A 20,376-nucleotide genomic window follows, 5' to 3' on the forward strand; every position below is an offset into this window, starting at 1 on the left:
TTTCTGTTCACCAAGGGACCTGTTTCAAAATGTGAGCTTTCAGATTGCCTGGAACTTTAGTTTTTTAGCTCTGTGCCGGTATTTACGATCATAAGATACGTAACATACCTGAAACATGTATACAGGTTTCTGATATGCTGTACTTAGCTACATCTTGTCTCTTTTTGGGTGTTTGCCGAGTAGCTTCCTCTGGTTGACGCTCAGTGTGGATATTCACACATTAGGTAATTATATACTTGAGACTGAACAGTTTTTGCTGTTGCAATGTATGTGAAGTGTTGATGGTCTCTTTTTTCTCCCTATCCTGTTTTTCTCTCACCACAAGTTGTATAAGACCATTCATGACAGTGCACGTTATGTCTTTAGTTTATCTCAGGTGCCTAGGCAAGCATTTGTTCCTTATTTAGGGCAAGGTTTGAATTCATGGGAGAAAAATACGTTTAGAAAAAATAATTGTTTCCCGTACTTATGCTTTTGTTTCAGTGAGGCAACTTTGTGGTATTGTGCCATGTCTTGGTTTGCTTAGGTAGTCTTTGCACTTCCTTTTTCCATTGCCTGTGTTTTTTAGCTTTTTTAAAGGTTTGGAAAGACTTACCCACAATTTACAATCTTCCGATACATGTCTTTGCATTTCTGTTCATTAAATAAGCCTGTTCCATGGGATTTTTTTTAACAGTACAACATCTTATTTTTTGATATCTCTGTTGCTTGGGGTGTTTTCAAGTTACAGCTATTAGGATAGTATGAATTACACCTCTTGCCTGACATGACCCACTGCATAGGACACAACGGCATTGGAAGATGTTCTGCTTGAGTTGTTCTTCATTGCAGATGCCTATTCAGCACTCTGGATTTTGGGTTGAACTGCTAGACATTCTCTCTGCAATTTTTGTTGCCTTAACTTCAGTGAGATGATACTGCACTAGGTAGCAATACTTTCTAGGTAATTTGGGTAATATGACAGCTTACATTACACCCTACGACAGCATCTTCAAACTGCAGATCTGAGTGTGCTTTGCGTATTTCTTAGGGAGCAGGGGATGCTGTCCCTTAGCAGGTTGTTGATAGTTTCTTCTGATGTAATTTTCCTTCAGTAGCAGGAAGAACTTTGGGATGAATATGAGCAAGCCCTTTTATTCTTCTCCACTTGATTACAACAGATAGTGCTCTTACAGGGTGAGGGATTCAGTATAATGTAGAGCAGAGAAATGTTGGTCTCTTGAGGAGCTAAACAGACATACCAGATACAGAGTTCAGCATAATTTAAAATGCTTGTTTGATTTTTCCTGTACAGCATATTGCAGTGTCATGCATAGTAATGATAGATGGTAATTCTGCAGATTCTGTGGCTACAGAAGTGCTGAGAGAACATTGTCTCTATTGAGCTGATTGCTTCTCAGATCGGTGTGTGTGTGTGCACATAATCACTTGCACTTTATCCTCAGGCATGCTGAATATGTGTTTCTGGTATACCCTTAGCTGCGTCAAGGAATTTGGCCAAGAATAGGTAATATCCCAAGTACTGAAATCTGAGAGTATGATCATAAACCCGTGTTTTGACCTTAACAGGATATGCTGGTATCCATCAGCCAGAGATGTTCTGATCCTAGACTATCCACAGAGTGAGTTTGAGATAACATTTTACAAAATACTGATTTTTGCTTGCTTCCAAGTCCATTGTTTTCTGAAGTAGGTAGGATCCTGCTGCCTCTGCTTTGCAGAGACAGTTTTGTGACCAGCTATACTTTCAGTCAGGACTTCCAGGACTCTGCCTTTCATGGCACATTTCCTTATGTAGATTGTGAACACATCCACTATTCCAACTGTATCAATCTCATGTTCCCTGTTTGAATGTTGTAGCTATTTATGGTGGGTTTGCTCAATCATCATGAGTATAGAAGGGAAACTGTCAGATTTGTATGCCTACCTAAGTGCGTTAGTTAGCCAGATGCATGTCTCCAGTGTTGGTCTAGGCTTTTTGCTATGAGGCAATATTTTCTCTGTAGAGTTCTCTCTCACTCTACAGTTCTGATATTTAAGCAGGCCATGCTCATGCTATTTTCCTCAGAAAATGCTTCATATTGTAGGCATACCTGAGTCTACTGCCCTTTATAGAGGCATTTTTTTGTATTTTGGCAACTTGCTCTCTTTCTTTCCTTATGTAAGTTATTTTCTTGTCTATGTCTAGACAGTATATGGAGGGTCAATCATTGTGAGGCAGCTCTCAATAATCTTTGAATGATCATATCAATTGGGAGAAGTATCTAAGGACTGGAGGAAAGCAAATGTCACTCCTATCTTCAAGAAGGGCAAGAAGGAGGACATAGGGAGCTACAAGCCAGTCAACCTCACTTTGATCCCAGGAAAGTGATAGAACTAATCCTGGAAGCCACTTCTAGGCACATGAAGGACAAGGAAGTAATCAGGAGTGGACGCCATAGGTCCACCAAGGGGGAGTGATGCTTGACCAACTTTGATACCTTCTAGCATAGGTTGTCCTGACAGGTCGTGGAGTCACCATCTTTGGAGACACTCAAAAGCCATCTGGAGACACTCAAAAGCTGTCTGGACATGTTTCTGGTAAACTGACTTTAGGTGGCTCTGCTTGAGCAGGGGTTGGACAAGACGACCTCCAGAGATCCCTGTTAACGTCACCCATTCTGTGATTCATTGCAGCATTGTGGTTTGATGTTTGTTTTCTGCTGGCATTGAGCACTTTTCCTTGTAGTTGAGACTCAATTCAAAAAAGATAGAGTTGTGCCAAAACCAATACTGAGACTACTCATCTCATAAGCATGCAGGTCACTAGAGTTCAAGCTGCGTATGGCTCTTAATTGCAGAATGACTTCCTTCGTCTCAGTTAAGCTTTCTACAGGTGTTTTTTTTATAACATAAGGACTAGGAATTATTCTGTATTTAATTGAATGGTCCTCTGGTACTTAACAACTTCTGATACTTAACAAGTTCTTTCCATTGTCCTGTCTCTGTCAAGGCTTTGTGCTTTTATTCTTTTTTTTACTTTCCAGAAAGAATCTAAGGATGTATAATGTTCTTCACCTTATGTCAGATGCAGGATGGAAAATGGTAGACCTGACAAAGGGTTAAATGAGTTATGAAGACAGAGGGAGCACGAAACTCTTAGCCTGAGGCATGTAATTGTTGAAGGTCTGAATGTGTAACAGAATTCTGATTATTGGTTGGCAATTTTTGCAATTATGGCTAGCTCTTGTTGAAATAATGCTTGATAAATACATTAACGTGTAATAGGATGTGATTTTCCTATGCTTTTGTCATCAGCTGTAATAGCTGTAAAGGAATTTTTATGCTAGGTTAGACCTATTTGCTATACGTAAGTGAATTGTGTGAGAGCTAGTGACAGCTTTGCCAGAAGTAGGGAACTGGTAGGCAGCGCTACAGCATTTCTACAGGAATGATATAGAACCTTGTTCAAGTAAGTAGGATGATTGAAATTAAATTTTTAAATGAAGGAGTTTCATTAATTTACCTAAAGACATAATTGCAGAATTTTCTGTATGTTCACTTGGAAAAGTTGTTTAGTTTTTGACGGAGTTTTAACTGAATTCTCAGGTTAAGTGCATGTGGGTTTATGCTGAATTCCTGCAATTAACTTGCACTCAGTCCTTAAGGATAATATTACTTTTACTTCTGGACTGTAATGTAGGCAACTCAATATTTTGAGTTTCATCTGTCATTAAGATACGTTTTTGTCCAACTTTTTGGAAAAGATTAAATATAAATCCATTTTACTTGCAGTTTTTGTTGATGTGATGTGTATTCCCCCCCCCGACTGATCTTTGCTTATTCCTTCAGTATAAAGTAAATTTTCCTGGTTTTCCTAACTTTGAGGATCCCTTCTGTAGTACTTTCATATGGCAGAGTCCAAGTTTGCCCTTGGTTAAATAACATCTTGCTTTTTTTGAGGCAGAGTGCCCTTTCCTTCAAGTAGAGATTAGTGGAAGAATTATGTATTTTAGAAGACAAGCATAAAGTTGGCTATGATACAATGTGGTAAAGATTTTCAGGTATTGCCAAGTCATGCCGTGTTGGTTAAGGCATCCATTTGGTATGTGAATGAGTTTTGCTAGAGACTCCTTAGGAAAATAAAATGATTCATCTTGATGGCTTTTTGGTTTTATGGGCTCATGACTGAATTTTTATGTTTCTAAGAATCGGAGCTTCTCTATGGAGCTATGGTTAATGTCCCATCAGAAATGTTAACCAAGGCATCAATGACAAGGCTCTTTCTGAACATCAGTGTGAAAAGTAGTAAGCAGAATTGTACCTTGTTAATTTCAGAGTTCTATCTCCAAAGCACATGCAGATTCTGAACAGCCCTCCTGTTCGTCTTAAAGTGTATGTAACTAATGTAAACACAGAAACTGCTCTCATTAGTCTTTAAATATTTATTGGAATACATTTCTGATGGCACTGATGTGAAATGTTGCAGTATGCTTGTGCTGTGTTCGACAGTGAAGGAGCATCCTGGGAGTTCCTGAAGATTATTGCTTCCTGCTGAGAAGTTAGTAAATAGTGGGTGTAATTCAGTGGCACCTGCAATCAAACAGTACATTTTTTCGTTTACTGAGGAGGTTTCCATTGATCTGACTTCTAGGACAGCAAAGAACTGCTTTTCTACTTAATGTTTCCCTCTGTCATTCCTGTTATTCAAGTACTCAAAGTCATAACCAAACAGGGAATCTTTAGATTGATAACCTTTGTTAGGGGCTTTTCTCCTGAAGGCTCTTACAAATGTGTAGTATTGTTGCTGAAATGCCTTACCTTCTCTGGCAGCAACCACAAGGAGATTGATCATTTCTTTATCTGGCTTCAGCATATCTTATCAAAAGAGGTGATGGCTCTAACTGTGCTTTTTGACATCGTAAGTGCTTTGGAATGGAAGCATAGAGGATGTTCCTTTGGACAGTTCTTTTATTGGCTGTTGCTTGAAAGTGTTGCATCACCTGGTATCTAGAGCACAGAGCACTCTAGATTACGGATTTTATTTATATGTTATGACAAATGTGATTATAGAGAAACAAGTGCTGGGAACTCTGGATTCCCATCTGAGAATTCTTCAGCTGTGTTTGGATGTGCTGTGTGAAGATTTACCTTTATTTTGAAGGTGGATAGTCCCAGGTGTGTACAGTTAGTATGTACTAACATTACAACACACTCACCCTTCCATCCCCCAAATACAGTGTGACAGTATTTAAGAATAGTAAGTGTAAATACTTTCTGGGGTGTATTGGTAGCCTGTATATTAGTGTGACATGTTTCTTCTGGAATATGGTACAGCAAAATGGAATATTGTCAAGCTGTGATTTCTAATGGCATTTATACTATTGCAGGGGCCTGTCTTCCCTGAGCTGCACTTATTACATATGTGTATTTGGTGACAGTTGCTCAGGCAGAATGTGTGGCGTGTAGAGCAAATGTGTTTGGAAGGAAGAGTCATGAGATCTTGAGGGTGCAGGTGGAGCCTCAATGAAACATTTTGTCTCTCAGTTGTCTTTTATCTTGCTTGTTTTCATCTTTAGACTTTCTATTTCCTGGTGGAGATGCATGAAGTGTAGTGACAAGTTTTTTCTTCTTTATCTGGTAGGCTCTTTAATGAGTTCAGTGATGGCCAGAGCTGATGTCAAACTGTATCTGGGTAAAACTATGCATATTGTGAAAGCTACTACAAAACGTGCTTTTCCATCAGGCTTAAGGTTACATCTCAATGTTTTTTGACACTGTCTCAATATCTTTTCTTTCATGCTTCCTGGAGTTCTTCCATATACTGCCTTTTCACTTCCTACTGTACTCTTACTGGGATCAGGATTTAGCAGAAAACTCAATTTCACAATTCTGTATCCCTTGGTGTTTGAGCACTGCCTTGTCATCTTTGCATGTCGTCTGTCAGCACCTCTTTACTGGTGTGGGAAAGGGCGATCTATGGCTAAGTGAAGCTGTTACAAAGGAAAACGGAGGTGATGCTTGGTATAATTTATGAAGTTCTTTGCTATATGAAAACTAGGTTATACTTATCCATGTTATACATACATAGATATGCATATATACAAAACTAAATAATTATACTAGATTAATACTGGTCACGTAAGGTAGTTTGTACCGTAATTCAAGTGTAGGGAAACATGAATTACTACCAATATGTACATGTTTTGGGAATGAATGAAGAACTCTCAGTCGTGGAGCCTTTAACCCACAGTAAACGCATTGCAGTGAGTCTGTTTGCTTTATTTCATACTTTATAGCTGGAAAGAGATGAAAAGAGGAAATTCAGCTTGATTAAATTCAACATGTAACTTTTTAAAAGGGTATTTGCTTTTCATCTCTGCGTAGGGAAGAACATATGTATAATTTTCTAAAAATTTCCTTCATAAATTAAGCATCAGAGGAATAAGGGAGGGATGCACGATTGGCTAATGGATAGTAAAAGAGGAAGATAGGGAAGTAACAGAACCACTTCAGGAGGAACCTTCACGCGTACATTAAGAGATAGTCTCTTCTTAATATCATGCTATTTTAGTCTTTTTGTGGTGAAGCATGCTCAAGGAAAATGTGTCAAAAACGTGTGTGAGCAACTTAAAAGACCTGAAATCTCTTTGAATTGAAATGTACCATAGTATTTGTATGTGGCTTTCCCCTGACATTTAGGCTCTGTAAAGCTTGGTGTGTAGTATTGAGGAGTAGTTTTGAAGGCATTTTGTGGTCTACTGAAATATATAAATTGCATGTTTTTTAATGCTAATGGAATTATATTCAATGCACATTTTCAGCTTCCTTCATTATCAGGCATCATCCCCCTAAAAGACAAATTTCTTAAAGGTCTGTCAGACTTTTCTCATTGAAACTCTCTGACCACTTCTTTGATCTTAATTGCTGGAATCTCAGCTTCGATAGCCTTTTCGGCCTTTGTTTGAAGACCTACCTTTAATTAGCCGGTGTCTGATAAACATGAAGCTGCAGTGCTGTCTTGCCTCAAGGGAAGCAGTGTTGTGTTTTCCTTCTTTTTTCAGCTTCCTGGATGCTGAACGCTGCTTGCATCTGTTCACAGCCTTCCCACGGAGCAGCAATGGCAGCAGTATGAAACTGATACCATCTTTGAAATCTTCACAGCTGCTGGTCTGCTTCTGAATCACAGCAGTGAAGTTGACCACAGTCTTATTAGTGTCACATTACTGCTATTTGACCAATCAGTTAGTAAAAGCAGTCACTCAAGCTGTTTTGAGCGTAGACTTTGCAGTAAAGTGCTATGAATTTTACTGGTTGTTGTTTGGAAAAGCTTAAAATGAAAGATGAAATTAAGTATGAATTCCTAGTATAATTTTCATAGCAATATCAAACTGTGTGCTCACTGTGGGCAGGTTTGGAGAACTTACCTTTTCAAGAAAGAAGGGAAAACAGAAAGAGGAAGGAGCAGGGTAGGCATCAAAAGCCCAACAGAAGATGCTGTTTCTTTCTTTTAATCTGCTACTACATGAATTGTTTCATTTAACACATACAGGGTTCTTAGTAATTCTGTTGGTGTTGGTATGTTCACTTTTCTTTCAATATAAATTTTGCTGCCTTTAAAGGACTGAGTAATTGTATTTGTAGGGTTAGTGGGTATGTGTAGTGGGTAGTAAGGTGTGTAGTTTAAAATTCTTTATCTCTTTTGTATCTGAAGTTTGATAGGCTGAATTAAATCCCACAGTTTAAAACAATCCCTCATAATTTCTAGGAAGGCCTTCTAGCTTTTTAATATAAATTTGAATTAGAAACAAAGTGCTTTCTGTTTTGGCTTACAGCCATGTTCCTTTTTGTTGTGTTTTCAACATCGCAATTGTTTCTCAGTGACGTGCATGGTACTGTCTCTCTTCTGTGAAGCTTGCAGATTTAGATCTTCTTTCACTGGGGCTGTCAGACGTTGTATTCATAGCCTTGTCTTTGGAGAGGATAGGCTTTCTCTTTTGAACTAATTACTGTAACCCATAACAAATAATCATGAAGCTGTACAGCACAAACTATTTCCTTCCTCAGATTCAAACAGGTTTGTTTCCTGCTGAGTTTCTTGATGTTATTTCAAGAGAATAAGTTTTGCCAGCATTTCAGCCTTTATTTCTCCTTCGTGTTGTCTCACTTAACATCACTCTTAACTGGGCTTTCCTGACAGCTTTTTTCAGTCTTTTCTTTTAGTAGCCTGTCTCTCTTTAAAGAGAGTTTTCTCTCTGTGTGATCTCCTTGTCTCTAAATTTCCTCATTCTTCCGGTTAAATTTCTAAAGATGGTTACTACTTTCCCCTTTCTTAATTTTGTATACTTTGCCAGACTTTATCTGCGCTTAGTTTTTGTTTCCTTAAGATGGTTTGAGTTCAATTCCCTTTTGGCTGCATCAATGCTAATAAAGTGGACCATTGTCTGGTATTGAGGACAGCTGACATTTTCCTTTCTGTTGATCACACAGCCTTCACAGAGGTAGCTGCATGCACAGTACCATTCCAAAGTTTTCCAGGCTTATGTGATAATCCTCAGCCTGTTCTCAGAGGGTGGAAGAGTGCAGTTGGCCCTTATCAAAAGTAGTTTAGAGCTTATTCTAACATGATGATTGCATTTCAGTGTCTGTGAAAGTTTCAGGGTTAGTATTCTGACGTGTATGATGTTCTGAGTTAACTTTTGTAATGCCAATAGTCAAGCCAGTTACTAACTGGAGGTTAACTGCCTATCCTGTGCATCATTAATATGCATGTTAAGTCTTGTGCTTTGAATGATTCTGCTGGCTGTGTATGAAAAAACCCACAAATCATATCCCAAACCAAAAGAACCAAAAAAAACCAACCAGCCTCTCATCAGTCCCTCCAGACCCTCATCCACTTGAATTTTCTTGTTGGTAAGTTAGAGGGTATCCACACTTTGCACTGTAACTTTCTCATTTTAATGTTATGTGGAGTGTTTGGCTTCTGTTGCATCCTGGATCTCAGAACAAGTATACAGACCTTAGATACTAAGATTTCCTCCTCTACCATCTATACCTGTTCTTCCTGAGCCAAGTATACATTCTAACTTTGTGTAGTATCTGAGTAAATAACGCTAAATATGTTGTGTCAGTTAAGTCATATTTTTGTTTGCTTTCTGAGATTTCCGGCTACTTTTCTTTTATTCCCCATAGTTTTTATATTGATCTCTGTTAGTTTACAGAGATTAAGCAAGCTCTGAAGACAGTCTACTGTTTTCCACCTTTTTCTTCCTGTGACCCTTTGACTAGCCACACTTGCCATTCATCACTTTGGAGCTGTGATCTGGATTGCCATTTGTACGTCTTGTTATTTTATCAAAGAGGACAGTCTTTGCCTTTAGTTTGCTTACTGTGAATGGCAGCAGATTTTTAGCTTGCCAGGCTGGGAAGCACAGATGGCACTTCGCATGGCTGAGAAGTAGTGGAACTCTGGGGAAAAGAAACGTAACATGTTTTCCTGTTTTTAAGAGAGGTGCAGTGCTTGCAGTGTTTTCCCAAATCTCCCCCAAGTTTGCTCTACACATCCAAGTGTGTACTGTATTAGCAGTGTCCCTGCAGCGTATGTGAAACTGTGAAGTGAAAAATACGGGGCTGTGGGCACTGAACAGTAGAGACCTGTCTTCTGGGAATATTGGGATGTGTCAGCTAGGGTCATGTGTTTTTTTTTTTAAGCAAAAGGGAGAAATGAGTCATCTGGTTGGGCCAATGTGTCTTGAAGGAGGGGAGTAGGGAAGAACTTGAGAACTGCGCAGTGTCACATTGGTTTATTACATTCTGGGTGACCTACCTCCTATCGAGAGAATAGGTTGAAAATGTGTTTAGATGTTATTTAATAATTTAATTCTTATTTTAATAATTTAATTCTTATTTAATTCTTTAATATACCCATTATGTGAGAGAATTTCAGTATCATGAAGGGACTTTACACCTTACAGTAACCGTTTTATGTTTTTGTTCTGGTAAGGATAATGATACTGAGTATTGCTTCTAATTATTATTTGTGCTATTAAAACCGGTGTACTCTTAGAATGAGGTCAAAGTGGCAAAGTCCTACCTGAAAAAGAAAAACAAGCATAAGGAAGTCTCTCTTGGGCTTGTTCTGAGGAATTTTGAGAAATAATGCTTCCAAATCTGTATCTTGTTTGATTAATGTAGAATTTCGTTGAACGATTGTACGTTCTTCTCAAACCTGTGGTAGTCAAAGCTTGTTTGAAGAGGAACCTTCTCTACAATTTGAACTGCAGAAAGAATCCGGTGCATTTCACTGCAAACCAGCTAATTCCTGAGAGCCTTTCTTGTGTGTGCAGTAGAAGTTAGATGATTTGGCTTTGATCCTTTTATATTATGGATTGAGTATATGCCAGCTTTTCTTTAACTCTTAGCGGAAAGGGATCTTCAACTAAAGAAGATGATCTTTATATATATCTTTATATAAGACCTTTTATATAATTTATGGTTACAAATAGATATAGTATATACAGATTATCATATATATCTCTTTTAAAATGTATGTATTAAAAAGGTTACCTTTCCCTGTGATGTTTGTTTTTTACCGTATTTTTGGGGGAAACTTGCTTAGTATCAGCAGCTAACCATGATGCTAGGCATATGAATTGGTGGGTATAATGGAGATGAAACACAGTTTTGAAGCTAAATTAACTGTTTCTTCATTAGTAAACCACATTCTCTCTTGTCTTAAAAGCAGAAAACACGTGTTCTGAGCTTCACTTGGCTTACAGAAGGGGTGATTTTTCATTTGCTTTTCTTTGCCAGACATGAAAAAACATTCAGTGTAGCATTGTAGCTGAATTTGTTGTTTGTTTGAAGTGGCTTTGTTGTTTAAATTATTTTCTCATAATATTTGCCTTAACATAGGTTCAGTCACTTCTCTGCCAGCTAGTGGAAACCTTAGAGCCAGGGCTGAAATAAGCAAGTGACTTTGCTAAAGAGCTGGTCTATGTGCTTCTGGAGTTGCTGATACTAAAGGGGGCAGGTTTATTGTACTTAGAGGGTGATTTAGGTGTTTGGAGTATTAGGAAACGATTTAAGTTTAATTAACAAAATAATAATTGACAGTTCACATACATGAGTGCTGATGAGACATCCTGGTATAACTAGGCTGGTATAAAACCATTGTATCAGAGGTAGACTGTTGCATGATTCTGATCTGTTTTCTTGACAGATGATAGGGGTTTGGGAGAGTAACATGATTCTAAGACACACCAGCAGGTTTCTAGATTGTTAGGACCAGCCAAGAAAGCGTTGGTTGATGCACATTTAGGATGGTACATAGCTCTGATCACAGACACACTCAGAAAAGATGGAGTCATTTGGAAACGAAAGGACTGTTAGTGTGATTATGCTGAAGCTGAACTTGCCTTTTTAAAGGAGAATGGAAGAACTCCACAAGTAAAGCCTAGGAAGAAGTAAGAATAGTCTTTATTGGGTGTGAGTGCATATATGGGAGAGAAGCAACTGAAAATAAATACATCCTAGGGGTAAACTTAGTAACACATCTTGTTTGAAAATCAAAGGGTGAGGTCTAGTTTTGCAACATCAGTAATGGAGGGAGAAACTTGGTGGTTTGGGATAATGCTTTATATATTTATGGAAAAAGACTATGTAAGATTATAAGGTTGATTGTGGAATCAGAAATTAAAAATGAGACATATAAAAATAAAGCATATGAGATTTCTCAGTGATGGAATGACAGAAATCTCTGAGACAGGGGATAAAGCAGCCAAGAAAACATTTGATTGTTGTTTTTCATAAAGTTTCCAATTTTACAAGTTCTGTTCTTCATGACTGTCCGGTGTACTATGTAGAGATCAGAAGGGAATCTTTTATTTACTTATTTTATCTTCTTGGTGCATAGTTTATCTTTGGATGCAGAGGCGATTTGCCGTTGACTAAAGGTGGGATTTTGAGCGAGGTGTCTGATTCTTCCTGTGGCATTGGGAAGGTAAACCTGTGCTGCCATATAGGTCTAGCGTCTGCACAAAGTGAAATCAGTTTGCCCCAGTGAGATGGGGAAGTGTGTCATATCCTCCAACTGTATTCCTGAGGTTATGCAGGCCTATTCATCTTACTCTTCTGTAGTTGCAGGCACTTACAGTGTGGCTGGCACCCTTGAATTCTGTTCTCTTGCTGTCGTACAGTCAACTTTTGCATCTTTTTAAAACTCAAATGACAGTGGAAGTGTTAATGAAATGTATTTGGACTTTGTTTTGAATGGGTTCTTGTAATGGAGGAGACCGGATTAAACACTCCAGGTGATATCGAGCCCTTTATAAGGATATATTTTTAATAAATAGATTAATTTTTCTAAAAATACAAGGTCATGACTAGTCCCATGTACATGCAGCATTTCAGTGTCAGGATTTGGCATATAACTAAAATTTCCTATCTGCAAAGTTACTTCATGACCTTCATCTCCAAAAAGAGCACTGCAGTAGGGGCAGACTTACCTGGAAGGCACCACTGTCTAGTTAGTAATATTTGTAAATACTGTTGAGGTGACTGAAAAACAAAGGCAAAGATTTTTTTTAATAGTTGTGTTTTTAAATAGAATTCCATTTTCAGGGATATGTTAACAATATTAGGCTGGAGAATTGCAAGCTTTTTTGGCAGTTGAATGACTTGGAGTAGGTTGATTTTATAGATAGCCATTTTACATTAGTTGTGATCTTAAAGGGCTTTGTTTTTTTCCTCTTAGTAATAGGTGTAGGGATGGAAGAGAAAAATTACTGGTTGCCTGCATCTTGACTTCAGTACAGAATTTGTACCTTCTTTGTGAGTTACTCTGAACAGACTATGGAAAACATTCTAAAACCAGCATATAGTTGGTTGCAAAACAGCCAGCTGGCTGTTGTCATGCAACATTCATTGTCATACAGGTAGCATCTGTTAAGTGGAACTTCAAATGACTTGGCCAGGCTTGGCTGGACTGTTTTATGTTAAACTAACTCAGTATACTTCATTGTTTGCAATGATTATTGTTTTTGTTAATCATATGTGTTGTGGAGGAATTTTCCTGGAGCAGAGGTAGAAACTACATTGGAGCTCTGTTTATTTCCTCCTCTACTTTGTCAATGACTGTTAAGTAGCTGCTTCACTCTGATGCTGTGTTAGTGTGGGGACAAAAGACCCAAATTATCATGCTTTCTTTCTATTGTTCTGTGTGTTTTCATATATTTTAGGTTAACTAAGTGTGGAATTTTGGGGAACTTTTTGTAGGGCAGGGTGAATTGCCCTGTCTGGTAGGACTCTGGCCTTTTGGTACTGCCTGTAATGCTGTTGCCTCAGGCTAAATCAACTTGTAAATTTAGTAGTAGTTCTTTTCATTACATGAAATATAAGCATGTCCACGTCATGTTTACTGTGAGCCAACCTGTCTAAAACTATTTTTCCATACGTATGGCTCACATAATATGCTCTTTTCTACCTCTGATTGGGGTTGCAAATATGAACTTGTAAGATGATAGAGCATAATGTTTCACATGAAAAGTACACATCATTCCAGACTGTGCTTTAATAGGTTCACTGTAGGCCTATCTCTTGGAAAAGGTGGGCTCCATGTTCAGTTTTGCTTGGCTCCCTGACTCCCCTTCAGCTGGTACTTTCATCTCCTCATTTCTGTGAAATGGGTAGTGTAATGGATTTGATGACAGGTACAATAAAATAACTGGTTTAGAGTTTTTGAACAGCTAAAACTTTGTTGTTACTTTTTATACATGGGGTAACAGTGCTGTATTTTTTCTGTTTTGTTTGGATTTCTGAAATCCTTTATCACAGGAAAGGCTATAGCCTTTTTATTGAGTACTGCCTTAGCTGATGTATAACCAAGCTATCAATCTCAAATGGAATTGAAAACAGGCTATCTCACTCTTTCCTCCAGGCATTCCATTTTTGGAAGTTCATGGGCTCTGACCTTGTAGGTGCTGATTAGTTTGAATAATTTATGACATGAAAAAGAAAATAAAAAATCCAGTCTTTTTTATTTTTTTTGTCACTTCTGCTGCTTTTGAGATTTTTAGAGTTGCCAGTTCGCCTTGTTCATTTCACAGTGCAGCTGCTGAAGCTTCGCTTGTGGCAGAACTCTTATTGCAGTAAAAGACAATTATCTGACGCATTTATCATTTTCTCTTCACTCCCATTCCTGGTACTATTGTTGCTTTAATTCGTTTCATATTTATTTTCCTTCCCCAGTTTTATCCCTTTCCTTGAAGTCAGGTTCACAAATTAGCTTTTTCAACATCCAATTTATTGCTGTTGCAGAGTCTGATAGGTGCAGCTTTGATTGCTTTTCTGTTATATGGCCAAGAATGAGCGCTTAGTTCAGTGGCATGCAGCCATTCTGAGTTAGTGAGACCACTGTTATAAAATGATGTAGTAACTCCATGCCATGATAACCCAAAAGTAAGATTTTGTTTAAAACTACCTGCTGCGTTATGGTCTACTAAGTTTGTTGTGTGTAAACATAAACAAGTGGTACAAAACAACATTTGGTTACATCTGTTTTAAAGGCAGAGCCTATTCTTTTCCATGTGGCAACTATTTCAGTTTGAGGAATTTACTGTTTTAATTTTGGGCATCTGGTTTTAGGATCTTATTTTTCTCAGTGTTTTTTTTTTGCCCTAAAGCCTGGCTATATATATCCCAAGAATGAATCCACTGCTTTTCCCCCCTCTTGCTTTCTTAATTTCTTTCACAGATGCCTTGGGGGTCTATACTTAACCTTTGTTGGGCTTTTTTTGGCAATGAAGCAAACAGTTTCTGGGTTTTTTGGACCTCAGTATAAATAGAGGTTGTTTATATGTATCAATTTCTGCTTTCATAAGAGTTTTGCTGCAAGTTATCTAATCATAAATGATAAAAGTCTTCTCTTTTTATGAGTGCTTGCATGCATCTCTTAAAAGCTGCATGTAATTGTCAAAGGATGAAAAAACTGATAAAAGTAAAAACGGATAAAAACTAATGATCCTCTTTTCTACTTTCAGAGAATTACCTAGGCTTCAAAATGAAAGTGAGGAAGAAGAGTCCCCCAGAGCATTAATTTGAACAATAACTATTGCTGGTAAGTAAGTACTTCTGTTCCTTTGTGATGTTGCCTCCACTTGGACAAAAACTAGATGTGTGCAAACTAGATGAAGACCTGTGCTACTTAAACAGCAACTGAAAACTGCCCTTCTGTTGATAAATCCTTGTCTGCTGGAAGAAGCACACTTTGCAAAAGAGAGGTCAGGTCTTTTGCTTTTATGCCAGATCACTGACAAAATTGGGTCAGACACCTATTTCATCTTTCTTTTCTCCTTATGCCCATTTCTCTCCGTTCTCCCCTTTGCTTCTCACCTCTAAAAAGATAAATTCTTTGATAGGTTCATTATGTATCCTCTATCTTACGTACAAAGCCCTTATTCTTTGACAGTATTTTGGGCCCTTTCATCTCTATGGCAGATACTACATGTATTTCTTAAAGATCATGAGTACTGTAGAAGTTGGGCACAGGCCCTATTCTATGAAGTCTATCTGAGAATTATAAGTAACTAAGCTGTTGTGGCTGTAAACCATTGTGTGCTCTGGGATATTCTAGGTCCAGTGCTAGATTTTCTCAAATGGTGGTGAGTATTAAGACCTTAATACCGTGGATTCTTATGTTTTTGAAGGTCTAAGCAAGTACCATAATACTTATTTAAATAACTAAATGTTATCATAAAAAATAAATCATAGAAGAATAGTAACTTTCTTCTTTTTGAGAAGTTGATTAAAGAATTGAAGTGAACTTCCCTGAAGCGTGAATTCAGATGTGAGCATGGAAAGCCAGCATGTTACGAAGTTATCCTTTTTAGATGCAACTGTAGAAAAAGACTGTTAGGATCAGTATCATTGGTTGTGGTAAAGATAAGAAGGTTATGAAAGTTTCTTGAATTAGACTAACAGTTCAAGCAAATTTGTTGCAGATGAGATGGTTTTACTGTTCGCCCAACTGCAGTAATGGTTGTCAAGTTGTAGACATCTAAAGTACTCTCAATTATTATGACTTATTTATACAGTTACAACAATTGAAGTACTTTTTTCAGCTTAAGAATTTAATGAATATTTTAATATAAAAAATAAAAGTGGGATTTCAAATGATGTGCTTAGGACTTCATGGTCAGAACAAAAGAAAGAATAAGGTGGTAGCTTTCCAAACATCCAGTTTCTACTTAGTTTTCTTGAAACTGGGTTGGGTGTTCTAACTGCTTACTGCTACTGAAACAGGTTGTTTCCTTTTCCCGAACCCTATTCTCTCCCATATCTGACTCCTGCTGAAACCAGTTAACTGTTTTATCTCACAAATCCAGCAAAAAGGTGGTAAGTTTTGTTTCTTGGTTTGTGGGTTGAATCAGCTAAGATAAGTGTGAGGAAAAGTGTTAAAGTGGTGCAAAGGAAGAAATGAGAATCTGAAGGCAGGAGTAAAGAGTGGGGAAACAGCAGCCAGGCAGTGGATCAATCCATCAGTTTGTGGTTAACACTTGTGTTACCACCGTGTTAGACTGGAACTGGATGATTTGGCTTTGGAGAAGAACAGATTTGGTTTCTGTGAGAGGTGTAGACTAGAACTGGCTAATCTTGCCACAGCCCTCCCAGCCCTTGCTGTTAGTAGGAGCAACCTGTTGCTACTGAATATAAACAATGATTCAGAGGGAAAGAATTTTAGCAGATAACTAGGAAATCTGTAATAATCTTCCTATTCACCTCTGCCAAGCCCCATGTGAAATACCTGTGTGCTTCAGGCCCTGGGAATGAACGATAAGTATGTATGAAGAACTTGCATGACTTGTCTAAACCTCACTTCTTTCCAGAATTGGCTGGTTGAACTGTGAGCCCGGACGCCTGCATATAGGCTTGTTTATACTTAGTGTTTATACTTCATTTTGGACTGTGTTCATTTGTCTGTAAGCTGTGGTGATGGTTGGATCTGTTGTAGAGATGCAGTCCTTCCTTTAGCAAGGGCGGATCACAATGGTTAAGAACTGCATGAAACCTCTTTTTGCCTTTTCTGTTCAATTTGTGCAGGAGGATCATTAAGAGGATTTGTGCAGAGGATAAACTGCAGTGTCTGGAGCAGTACTTAAGCCAGTGGTTTTGTATGCATTGCTCAACTCCTAAAGGAGATTGAGCAGTGGAGGTAAGCTGATTGGAGCTTACTATCTAGGTAAGATCTAGGTAGTGCTCATAGGTTGAGGGAAGTAACTAAGTAATAGAGAGGAGGTGATACCTTTTCCGTATTACTTTGTTATGCAGTCTATAGATTGTGTTGGATTCCTGCTTCCTGTCAGATTGCATAACAAACTCTGTTCAGAACTATTTTCTGCTATCAGAGTCTGGCTAGGAAAGCCTCTGTTTATTCCATTTACCTATTAAATATTTTTCTTGATACTTCTCACATGTAAAAACATTCCCATGGTAGTCTATACCTTCTTCTTTTTATTCCTAATCATATTTCACACTTGATCTGATACATTCCATCTATGGACTGCAGTTTTGTAATTTATTAAAAAAGAAGGATCAACAATTACATTCTAAACTACTTTCTTATCCTTTCTTGAATATACTGCAGGTTACATTTGTCTGAGATAGGCTTTTGACGATAAATTTATCTCTTCAAAAAGCCTTTATATTGTGAGTTTGTAGGGGCACCTGAGATCTTGGATAGATTTTATGTATTTCTATATATCTAAATAGATAAACATATGATTCCTGATGGAGAAGGAAAATATCTTTTCAGAAGGGTCTGTTGCTGATTTAGTCCTGTCCTTTTTATCATTATCCATTAACCATCCTTCTGTGTTTCTGGAGTACCTACTGTGTTTCTTGCTTTCTACTTTCACCCACGTCTGAGGATCAACAAAACCTGTTTTTTGCTCTAACATTCAGCTTCAATTCACTATTTTATTCTGGTAGTCATTTAGCTTGGATTCTTGTTTAAAAGCTGGCTTTCTGAAATGTGTTCTTTTTTAAAAGTGCATTCTATATAAGTCAGTTCTGATGCAGCAGCACAAACAGCAGTCTTTCATGTCTTTTTCCTTCTTAAGAAAAGAGATTACTAATGTATCCATTGACTTGCATGTTTACTGCAGTGAAAAATGGCAGCAGCTATGAGACTGCAGGGACTTTGGAAGATTGGATTAGAATTTAACATGAACCAACAAATTAGAATGATCTATGAAAAATGGGATACAAGTCATTAAGGGCAAGTTTAAAATACTGCTTTTAAATTAAAGAAAAAAGGCAAATACAGAAGAAGGAATGGCTGGGCGTTCTGAAGTAGAAGATTGAGAGTTAAGAGCTGACCTTAAGACAACAGCATCATACACAAAAGAAGTTCTAAAAATGTAACATTACAGCAGGATAAATAAATGGAAGCACTGTCATAAAACACTGTGTAAATCCCTCTGCTCAATTTAGGGTAGAAATGAAGTCAACAAGCTCCTTGTGCAGGTTTGGAGCCGTGCGCTTAATACATGAGCACAAATTTAAGTTACTTTACCAAGTTGGAGACTCCAGAAGACAGTAGTCCTGGTGGTCAGGACACTGGATCCAAGACCTATGAGGAGAGGTTGAAAAAGTCAAGGCTAATTTAATAAAGAGAGCATGTGCTGCTGCTAGAGGTCTTTTGGAACACCACAAACCTAATAAGCTTATGTTTTTACTGGTGGAGGCTGATGCAGTGTGGCTAGGGGAACTCTGCAATAGACTGGGAAGAGCATATGTCTCTGGAAGTTCCAGAAATGTCGTAAGACACACAAGTATGTGTGATCTCATCTTAGAGGAGAGGTGTGGTCTAATAAACTTCTGATAACCTTATTACATTTTATGATTTAATGTCTAGTTTATAGTTGGCTTTTTCCTTCCTCCCGCACTCTTCATTGGCTCTGTGTTGTGAATGGAGCATGAAGGGTACAGCTTTTTGCAAAAGATGCTCAGAAACAGCATAGAATCTCTTTCTGCAGATTATAGTAAGTTTATTATTTTTACAAGTTTTTAGCTAAAATATTTTTTCCAGTTGACAAAATTACTGTTGATGTTGAATACACCTAATTTTAAGCTTAAATAGTCCAAATGTAAGAGAAGGCTGTGTGGAGACCTCATAGCACCCTTCCAGTATCTGAAGGGCAGCTATAAGGATGCTGGGGAGTGACTTTTCATTAGGGACTGAAGTGATAGGACAAGGGGTAACGGGTTAAAACTGAAACAGGGGGAGTTCAGGTTGGATATGTGGAGGAAGTTCTTTACTGTGAGGGTGGTGCAGCACTGGCTCAGGTTGCCCAAGGAAGCTGTGAATGCTCCATCCCTGGCGGTGTTCAAGGCCAGGTTGGATGGAGTCTTGGGTGACATAGTTTAGTGTGAGGTGTCCCTGCCCAGGGGTTTGGAACTTGATGATCTTAAGATCCTTTCCAACCCTAACTATTCTATGATTCTAAATCTAAAACAGTGGCTGTAAATCTGGCAGAATTAAAGATGGTAACCTCCTGGATATGATTTGGATATAAATTAGTAATATTTTTATAATCCCTGGAAAATCAAATTTCAGATGTCATTGATAATCTGTTTCTAATGGCTGAGATTAGACTTTTAGACTAAACTAAACCTAAGTGTTGACAAATTATTTAAGGAGGCACTATCAGAGGAAATAGCCAGACAAGGTGTGTATTTTGTCTGGAATGCATTTCCTGCTTCACAAGTTCCTGCAGTTAAATAGGCAAGGAACTATGTCACAGTTTTTTTTTAATATGGAATACAGTGAGTTGGTATAGCCAATTCTGATGAAAGTATCTGTGAGTTACAGTTTTTTTTCTATTAGTATCATTTTAGATAAAATAGTCTGAAGGTGTAAGTCTTACCCGCTATTTGTTGTTTATTGGAAGAAATTGTAGCTGTCAAGGAGAAGATCAGGATGTGGCTCAATGCCAGGGCTATATCTACAGTACAGATGTATTCCACAGTTGTTTTGACTTTGCTTTTTTTAGATGATGTAATCATATTACACTGATACGTTGGTACTTTGTTGTGTCTGTGTTTGGATTATGTTAAATGGTGTCTACAAACACTTGAGAATTTGGCAGAACCTGTTCTGGAAGGAAAATCTTCATTTAATTGTTTTTGCACTTCAGTCTAAGGGATTTTTTGGTAACCTAAACAAACGTTGAAATAACCCAAGTCTAAAGGGAGTGAGAATAATGAGATGCTTTGTCAGTATATAGAAAAAAGACGATCAGGACACAGGTTAATTGTAGGGTGATTCATTTGAACTTGATCCTAATGATACTGTCTTTTAATCAGATTGATTTTTTCTAAGGAGATTTGTTGTAACTC

At 37.8% G+C, this 20,376-nt stretch overlaps 1 protein-coding gene across 2 annotated transcripts in view; it reads left to right on the forward strand.

Annotated features, from left to right (window-relative positions):
* FUT8 (fucosyltransferase 8) overlaps positions 1-20,376 on the forward strand; it is a 121,981-nt gene that overhangs the window by 9,027 nt on the left and 92,578 nt on the right. For both annotated transcript variants that reach the window (XM_057408893.1, XM_057408894.1), the window contains exon 2: positions 15,018-15,094. The gene's annotated coding sequence lies outside the window, so the exon portion shown is untranslated. The remainder of the gene's footprint in view (positions 1-15,017; positions 15,095-20,376) is intronic.

Source organism: Pezoporus wallicus, unplaced genomic scaffold (assembly GCF_028554395.1).
Source record: "Pezoporus wallicus isolate ANWC-B61680 ecotype Strahan unplaced genomic scaffold, APGP_CSIRO_Pwel_v1 contig_6382, whole genome shotgun sequence".
Taxonomy (NCBI): Eukaryota; Metazoa; Chordata; class Aves; order Psittaciformes; family Psittacidae; genus Pezoporus; species Pezoporus wallicus.